The sequence below is a fragment of the Delphinus delphis genome, chromosome 4 (genome assembly GCF_949987515.2).
Source record: "Delphinus delphis chromosome 4, mDelDel1.2, whole genome shotgun sequence".
Lineage (NCBI taxonomy): Eukaryota > Metazoa > Chordata > Mammalia > Artiodactyla > Delphinidae > Delphinus > Delphinus delphis.
In genome coordinates, this window is record NC_082686.1 from 28,934,527 (window position 1) to 28,944,239 (window position 9,713).

The window sequence follows — 9,713 nt, forward strand, 5'->3', positions numbered from 1 at the left end:
TTATCCATGTAAGGAAAGTGAAGCTAAGAGAACCAAGTAATTTGGCCAAGACACATAGCTAGTACCAGTAAATTGGAGCTGTGGTTTAATCTCAGTTTTCTTAGATTTTATGTATGTTCCAGTCCACTGTCCCTCACCTATATTATCTTTCTTTCCCTTCACAGTCCAGTTTCTTCAGAGATGTTTAAACTTGTTTTCTCTTTTCAATCTCCCATTTATGGCACAACTTATTACAGTTAGGATTTTGCCCCACCACTGCACTGTAATTGCTCTAACAAAGATCACAGTGTCTTGTAGATCATTCAGATCAGTGATTTTCAATCCATTTTCTGAACTCTGTAGGCAGCATTCAATAGCTTTGACTATTCCCTTCCTGAAACTCTTTTGATTTATGTAAGTCCTATCCATCTCTGAACCATTTCTTATCTGCCTCATTCATAAGTTCCTCAGCCACTACTTGGTCTTGAATGCTTACGTTTTCTATAATCTTTCCCTTGATACTCTTGTCTCTAAAAATCAGTGGTTTCAACTTTCCTTGAACATTGGAAACTATCTATAAGGAGATTTAAAATTTCTAATAGAAAACACTTCTGAATGGCAGAGCACAGACCTATATAAATCCACTCCTCTATAAAAGCAAAGAGAATACTAGCAAAAATGGTCAAAATAAACTTTTTCAGAACTCTAGAAATTAATAAAAGGCTTTCAAAAACATGAGTTTAAAAAAAAAAAAACAGATGAACTTTGTTAAAAACACCAAGCTTTGTGGCATTTCAACCTGTTCTACTCCTACTATCCTTATCCACCAGTCTCTGTGGTAGCCTTCAAACCAAAAGCTACATTGTACAACTCAGGGGATACAGCCACTGTTTTATAATAACTATAAGTGGAATATAACTTTTAAAATTGTGAATCATTATATTGTACACCTGAAACTTATATAATATTGTACATCATCTATACCTCAACTTAAAGAAAACAAAAAACAGCTACATAAAATGAGCAACTGGGAGGAACAGAATGAGTTTGGCATTCCCCCCAAATCCCATCCCTACAGAATTGTCACTGTTTACCTGTCTGGCACTTCCATTCTCGGACATATTTTTATTTGACCTGAGTGACAGCTGAATCAAACCTAACTCAGCTCACTTAGTGTGAACAGCAATGTCTCTAAGGCACTTGTGAAAACAATCAATGCCAGTGGTTCAACAGTGCAGTTGCCTGAGGTAGCAATACCAGTTGGGTTAAATAAGAGACATACCAAAAAATTTAAAAAGAAAAGCTGGAGAATGAGATTCTCACATGGGATGTTGAAAATATACATCAAATTCCCAGAAATCTCAAAGTTCACATGCATGTGCACAGGTGTGTACAGGCTCAGGAAAGACCTGAGAAGACCCTAATCTCACACCTATGGATGATTTTGAGGCTCTGCATAAGCAGGAAATAAAGAATAAAGTAGAGTTTTAAACAGCTTACTGGAGTATTGAAATATTCAACCCCACACATACAAAGCCCATCAGTAAAGTCATGAACATTTGTTGGTTTAATGCATTCAAGGAAATATCTCTCCAACCATTAGCTGACCACTAAGCCAACTGAGAAGAGATGTTGAGTGGTATATACAACAAAGAATTAAGGTACTACAGAATTAGTCCAGGAAACTCAATAAATAAACAAACATCCAAGGCAACAAAAAAACACTACCACCAAACAGCTACAAAAAAAAAAAAAAAAAAAAAAGAGTGGAGAGAACTGATTTCCAGAATTGGAAACATCCTGTTTTTAAGAAAAAACAAACTATGAGACATGCAAACAAACAGGAAATTATGGCCCATACAAAGAAAAAATACCAGTCAATAGAAACTATCTCTGAGGAGTTCAAATATTAGACTTACTAGACAAAGATATTATATCAACAATTATAAACATGTTCAAAGAAATAAAAACATTTCCAAAGAATTAAAGGAGAATTTAAGAACCATGTCTCACTGAATAGAGTATTAATAAAGGGAAATTATTTTTTTAAAAAGCCAAACAGAAATTCTGGAGTTGAAAAGTATAAAAAGTGAAATGAAAAATTATTAGAGGGATTTAATAGCAGATTTGAAATGGCAGAATTTTTGTTTGTTTGTTTTGTTTTGTTTTTAACATCTTTATTGGAGCAAAATTGCTTTACAATGGTGTGTTAGTTTCTGCTTTATAACAAAGTGAATCAGCTATACATCTACATATGTTCCCATATCTCTTCCCTCTTGCATCTCCTTCCCTCCCACCCTCCCTATCCCACCCCTCTAGGTGGTCACAAAGCACCGAGCTGATCTCCCTGTGCTATGTGGCTGCTTCCCACTAGATATCTACTTTACATTTGGTAGTGTATATATATCCATGCCACTCTTTCACTTCGTCCCAACTTACCCTTCCCCATCCCCATGTCCTCAAGTCCATTCTCTACATCTGCATCTTTATTCCTGTCCTGCCCCTAGGTTCTTCAGAACCTTTTTTTTTTTTTAGATTCCATATATACGTGTTAGCATACAGTATTTGTTTTTCTCTTTCTGACTTACTTCATTCTGTATGACAGACTCTAGGTCCATCCACCTCACTACAAATAACTCAGTTTCGTTTCTTTTATGGCTGAGTAATATTCCATTGATTACATGTGTCACATCTTCTTTATCCATTCATCTCTCGATGGAAAGTTAGGTTGCTTCCATGTCCCGGTTATTGTAAATAGAGCTGCAATGAACATTGTGGTACATGACCCTTTTTGAATTATGATTTTCTCATGGTATATGCCCAGTAGTGGGATTGCTGGGTCGTATGGTAGTTCTACTTTTAGTTTTCTAAGGAACCTCCATATTGTTCTCCAGAGTGGCTATATCAATTTACATTCTCACCAAAGGTGCAAGAGGGTTCCCTTTTCTCCACACCCTCTCCAGCATTTATTGTTTGTAGATTTTTTGATGATGGCCATTCTGACTGGTGTGAGGTGATACTTCATTGTAGTTTTCATTTGCATTTTTCTAAAGATTAGTGATGTTGAGCATTCTTTCATGTGCTCTTGACCATCTGTATGTCTTCTTTGGAGAAAAGTCTATTTAGTTCTTCTGCCATTTTTGGATTGGATTGTTTGTTTTTTTTTGATATTGAGCTGCAAGAGCTGCTTGTAAATTTTGGAGATTAATCATTTTTCAGTTGCTTCATTTGCAAATATTTTCTCCCATTCTGAGGGTTGTTTTGTCATCTTATTTATGGTTTCCTTTGCTGTGCAAAAGCTTTTAAGATTCGTTAGGTCCCATTGGTTTATTTTTGCTTTTATTTCCATTTCTCTAGGAGGTGGGTCAAAAAGGATCTTGCTGTGATTCATGTAATAGAGTGTTCTGCCTATGTTTTCCTCTAAGAGTTTTATAGTGTCTGGCCTTACATTTAGGTCTTTAATCCATCTTGAGTTTATTTTTGTGTCTGGTGTTAGGGAGTGTTCTGATTTCATTCTTTTACATGTAGTTGTCCAGTTTTCCCAGAACCACTTATTGAAGAGGTTGTCTTTTCTCCATTGTATATTCTTGCCTCCTTTATCAAAAATAAGGTGACCATATGTGTATGGGTTTATCTCTGGGCTTTCTATCCTGTTCCATTGATCTATATTTCTGTTTTTGTGCCAGTACCATACTGTCCTGATTACTGTAGCTTTGTAGCTTTGTAGTTTTGTCTGAAGTCTGGGACCCTGATTCCTCCAGCTCCGTTTTTATTTCTCAAGATTGCTTAGGCTATTCAGGCTCTTTTGTGTTTCCATACAAATTGGGAAATTTTTTGTTCTAGTTCTGTGAAAAATGCTATTGGTAGTTTGATAGGGATTGCATTGAATCTGTAGATAGTTTTGGGTACTATAGTCATTTTCACAGTGTTGATTCTTCCAGTCCAAGAACATGGTATATCTCTCCATCTATTGTATCATCTTTAATATCTTTCATCAGTGTCTTATAGTTTTCTGCATACAGGTCTTTTGTCTCCTTAGGTAGGTTTATTCCTAGGTATTTTATTCTTTTTGTTGCAGTAGTAAATGGGAGTGTTTTCTTAATTTCTCTTTCAGATTTTTCATCATTAGTGTATAGGAATGCAAGAAATTTCTGTGCATTAATTTTGTATCCTGCTACTTTACCAAATTCATTGATTAGCTCTAGTAGTTTTCTGGTAGCATCTTCAGGATTATCTATGTATAGTGTCATGTCACCTGCAAACAGTGACAGCTTTACTTCTTCTTTTCCAATTTGGATTCCTTTTATTTCTTTTTCTTCTCTGACTGCTGTGGCTAAAATTTCCAAAACTATGTTGAATAATAGTGGTGAGAGTGGGCAACCTTGTCATGTTCCTGATCTTAGAGCAAATGGTATCAGTTTTTCAACATTGAGAAGAAGGTTGGTTGTGGGTTTGTCATATATGACCTTTATTATGTTGAGGTAAGTTCCCTCTGTGCCTACTCTCTGGAGGGTTTTTATCATAAATAGGTGTTGAATTTTGTCAAAAGCTTTCTCTGCATCTATTGAGATGATCATATGGTTTTTCTCCTTCAATTTTTTAATATGGTGTATCACGTTGATTGATTTGCATATATTGAAGAATCCTTGCATTCCTGGGATAAACCCCACTTGATCATGGTGTATAATCATTTTAATGTGCTGTTGGATTCTGTTTGCGAGTATGTTGTTGAACAGTTTTCCATCTATGTTCATCAGTGATATTGGCCTGTAGTTTTCTTTCTTTGTGACATCTTTGTCTGGCTTTGGTATCAGGGTGATGGTGGCCTCGTAGAATGCGTTTGGGAGTGTTCCTCCCTCTGCTATATATTGGAAGAGTTTGAGAAGGATAGGTGTTAGCTCATATCCAAATGTTTGATAGAATTCGCCTGTGAAGCCATCTAGTCCTGGGCTTTTGTTTGTTGGAAGATTTTTAATCACAATTTCAATTTTAGTGCTTGTGATTGGTCTGTTTATATTTTCTGTTTCTTCCTGGTTCAATCTCGGAGGTTGTGCTTTTCTAAGAATTGTCCATTTCTTCCAGGTTGTCCATTTTATTGGCATATAGTTGCTTGTAGTAATCTCTCATGATCCTTTGTATGCCTGCTGTGTCTGTTGTAAGTTCTCCTTTATCATTTCTAATTCTACTGATTTGAGTTTTCTTTTTTTTCTCATGAGTCTGGCTAATGGTTTATCAATTGTGTTTATCTTCTAAAGAACCAGATTTTAGTTTTATTGATCTTTGCTATTAATTTCTTTTTCATTTATTTCTGATCTGATCTTTATGATTTCTTTCCTTCTGTTATCTTTGGGGTTTTTCTGTTCTTTCTCTAATTGTTTTAGGGGTAATGTTAGGTTGTTTATTTGAGACATTTCTTGTTTCTTGAGGTAGGATTGTATTGCTATAAACTTCCTTCTTAGAACTGATTTTGCTTCATTCCATGGATTTGGGTAGTCGTGTTTTCATTGTCATTTGTTTCTAAGTATTTTTTTATTTCCTCTTTGATTTCTTCAGTGATCTCTTGGTTATTTAGTAGTGTATTGTTTAGCCTCCATGTGTTTGTATTTTTTACAGATTTTTCCCTGTAATTGATATCTAGCCTCATAGCATTGTGGTCAGAAAAGATACTTCATATGATTTCAATTTTCTTAAATTTACCAAGGCTTGATTTGTGATGCAAGATATGATTTATCCTGGAGAATGTTCCATGAGCACTTGAGAAGAAAGTGTATTCTGTTGTTTTTGAATGGATTGTCCTATAAATATCAATTATGTCTACCTTGTTTAATGTAACATTTAAAGCTTGTGTTTCCTTATTTATTTTCATTTTGGATAATTTGTCCATCAGTGAAATTGGGGTGTTAAAGTCCCCTACTATGATTGTGTTACTGTCAATTCCCCCTTTTATGGCTATTAGCATTTGCCTTATGTATTGAGGTGTTCCTATGTTGGGTGCATAAATATTTACAGTTGTTATATCTTCTTGAATTGATCCTTTGATCATTATGTAGTGTCCTTCTTTGTCTCTTGTAATAGTCTTTATTTTAAAGTCATTTTTTCTGATATGAGAATTGCTACTCCAGCTTTCTTCTGATTTCCATTTGCATGGAATATCTTTTTCCATCCCCTCACTTTCAGTTTGTATGTGTCCCTAGGTCTGAAGTGGGCCTCTTATGGACAGCATATATATGGGTCTTGTTTTTATATCCATTCAGCCAGTCTATGTCTTTTCATTGGAGCATTTAATGCATTTATATTTAAGGTAGTTATCGATATGTATGATCCTATTACCATTTTCTCAATTGGTTTGGGTTTGTTATTGTAGGTCTTTTCCTTCTCTTGTGTTTCCTGCCTAGAGAAGTTCCTTATCATTTGTTGTAAAGCTGGTTTGGTGGTGGTGAATTCCCTTAGTTTTTGCTTGTCTGTAAAGTTTAATTTCTCCATCAAATCTTAATGAGATCCTTGCTGGTAGAGTAATCTTGGTTGGAGGTTTTCTCCTTTCATCACTTTAAATATGTCCTGCCATTCCCTTTTGGCTTGCAGAGTTTCTGCTAAAATCAGCTGTTAACCTTATGGGGATTCCCTTGTGTGTTATTTGCTGTTATTCCCTTGCTGCTTTTAATATTTTTTCTTTGTATTTAATTTTTGATTGTTTGATTAATACGTGTCTTGGTGTGTTTCCCCTTGGATTTATCCTGTATGGGACTCTGAACTTCCTGGACTTGATTGACTATTTCCTTTCCCATATCTGGGAAGTTTTCAACTATAATTTCTTCAAATATTTTCTCAGTCCCTTTCTTTTTCTCTTCTTCTTCTGGGACACCTATAGTTCAAATGTTGGTGAGTTTAATGTTGTCCCAGAGGTCTCTGAGACTGTCCTCAATTCTTTTCATTCTTTTTTCTTTATTCTGCTCTGCAGTAGTCATTTCCAGTATTTTATCTTCCAGGTCACTTATCCCTTCCTCTGCCTCAGTTTTTCTGCTATTGATTCCTTCTAGAGAATTTTTAATTTCATTCATTGTTTTGTTCATCATTGTTTGTTTGGTCTTTAGTTCTTCTAGGTCCTTGTTAAAAGTTTCTTGTATTTTCTCCATTCTATTTCCAAGATTTTGGATCATCTTTACTATCATTACTCTGAATACTTTTTCAGGTAGACTGTTTATTTGTTTTCATTTGTTTGGTGTCGTGGGTTTTTACCTTGTTCCTTCATTTGCTGTGTGTTTCTCTGTCTTCTCATTTTGTTTAACTTATTTTGTTTGGGGTCTCCTTTTCATAGGCTGCAGGTTCGTAGCTCCCTTTGTTTTTGGTGTTTGCCCCCAGTGGCTAAGATTGGTTCAGTGGGTTGTGTAGGTTTCCTGGTGTAGGGGACTGGTGCCTGTGTTCTGGTGGATGAGGCTGGATCTTGTCTTTCTGGTGGGCAGGACCATGTCCAGTGGTGTGTTTTGGGGTGTCTGTGACCTTATTATTATTTTAGGCAGCCTCTCTTCTAATGGGTGGGGTTGTGTTCCTCTCTTGCTAGTTGTTTCGTATAGGGTGTCCAGCACTGTAGCTTGCTGGTCGTTGAATGGAGCTGGGTCTTAGCACTGAGATGGATAACTCTGGGAGAGCTTTTGCCTTTTTATATTACTTGGAGCCAGGAGGTCTCTGGTGCACCAATGTCCTGAACTCAGCTCTCCCACCTCAGAAACACAGGCCTGACAACTGGCTGGAGCACCAAGACCCTGTCAGTCACACGGCTCAGAAGAAAAGGGAGAATGAAGAAAGAAAGAAAGAGAGAAAGAAAGAAAGAAAGAGAGAAAAAAGAAAGAAAGAAAGAAAGAAAGAAAGAGAGAAAAAAGAAAGAAAGAAAGAAAGAAAGAAAGAAAGAAAGAAGGAAGGAAAGAAAGAAAGAAAGAAGGAAAGAAAGAAAGAAAGAAAGAAAGAAAGAGAAAGAAGGAAGGAAGGAAGGAAGGAAGGAAAAGAAAGTTATTAAAAAATAAAAAGTATTAAAAATAAAAAAAAGAAGACAGCAACCAAATCAAAAAACAAATTCACCTATAATAACAAGGGCTAAAAACCATACTTAAAAAAAAAATGACAGACAGAACTCTAGGACAAATGATAAAAGCAAAGCTATACAGGCAAAATCACACAAAGTCCACCGCCTCAATTTTGGGATGATTCGTTGTCTGCTCAGGTATTCCACAGATGCAAGGTACATCAAGTTGATTGTGGAGATTTAATCCACTGCTCCTGAGGCTGCTGGAAAAAATTTCCCTTTCTCTTCTTTGTTCACACAGCTCCTGGGGTTCAGCTTTGGATTTGGCCCTGCCTCTGCGTGTAGGTCGCCTGAGGGCGTCTTTTCTTGGCTCAGACAGGACAGGAATACCGTAGCAGCTGATTAGGGGGCTCTGGCTCACTCAGGCCAGGAGGGGGATGAGGAGTACGGAATTCAGGGCGAGCCTACAGTGACAGAGGCCGGAGTGACGTTGCAACAGCCTGAGGTGCGCTGTGTGTTCTCCTGGGGAAGTTGTCCTTGGATCATGGGACCCTGGCAGTGGCGGGCTGCACAGGCTCCCCAGAAGGTGGGTGTGGATAGTGACCTGTGCTCGCACACAGGCTTCTTGGTGGCTGCAGCAGCAGCCTTAGCGTCTCATGCCCGTCTCTGGGGTCCATGCTGATAGCCGCAGCTCGCGCCCATCTCTGGAGCTCATTTAGGTGATGCTCTGAATCCCCTCTGCTCGTGCACTGAATTAATGGTCTCTTGCCTCTTAGGCAGTTCTAGACTTTTTCCCGGACTCCCTCCCTGCTAGCTGTGGTGCACTGGCCCCCCTCAAGCTGTGTTCACGCAGCCAACCCCAGTCCTCTCCCTGGGATCCGATCTCCGAAGCCGGAGCCTCAGTTCCCAGCCCCTGCCTGCGCCCGGCGCAGGAGCAGACAAGCCTCTCAGTCTGGTGAGTGCTGGTCGGCACGGATCCTCTGTATGGGAATCTCTCCACTTTGCCGTCTGTACCCGTATTGCTGTGCTCTCCTCCATGGCTCTGAAGCTTCCCTCCTTCCCAACCCCCGACGTGAAGGGGCTCCCTAGTGTGTGGAACATTTCCTCCTTCACAGCTCCCTCCCAGAGTTGCAGGTCCCGTCCCTATTCTTTGTCTCTGTTTATTCTGTTTTCTTTTTCCCTACCCAGGTATGTGGGGAGTTTCTTGCCTTTTGGGAAGTCTGAGGTCTTCTGCCAGCATTCAGTAGGTGTTCTGTAGGAGTTGTTCCACATGTAGATGTATTTCCAATGTATTTGTTGAGAGGAAGGTGATCTCCATGTCTTAGTCCTCCGCCATTTTGAAGGTCTCCTCAAAATGGCAGAATTTGAAGTTAGATAATCTAGGCTGAAGAACAGAAAGAAAACTAATGAAAAAAAATGGACAGAGTCTCAGAGACCTATGGGATACCATCAACTATACCAATATACAATTGTAGTTCCAGAAGAAGAGAGAAAGAAAGGGCAGAAAGACTACTTTAAAAAGTAATGACTAGGGACTTCCCAGGTGGTCCAGTGGTTAAGACTCCACACTCCAAATACATGGGGCCTGGGTTCAGTCCCTGGTCAGAGAAGTAGAACCCCCATGCCACAAGTACGAATCTGCATGCTGCAACTCAAGATCCCTCATGCTACAATGAAGATCTCACATACCGCAATGAAAGACCCAGCATGGCCAAAT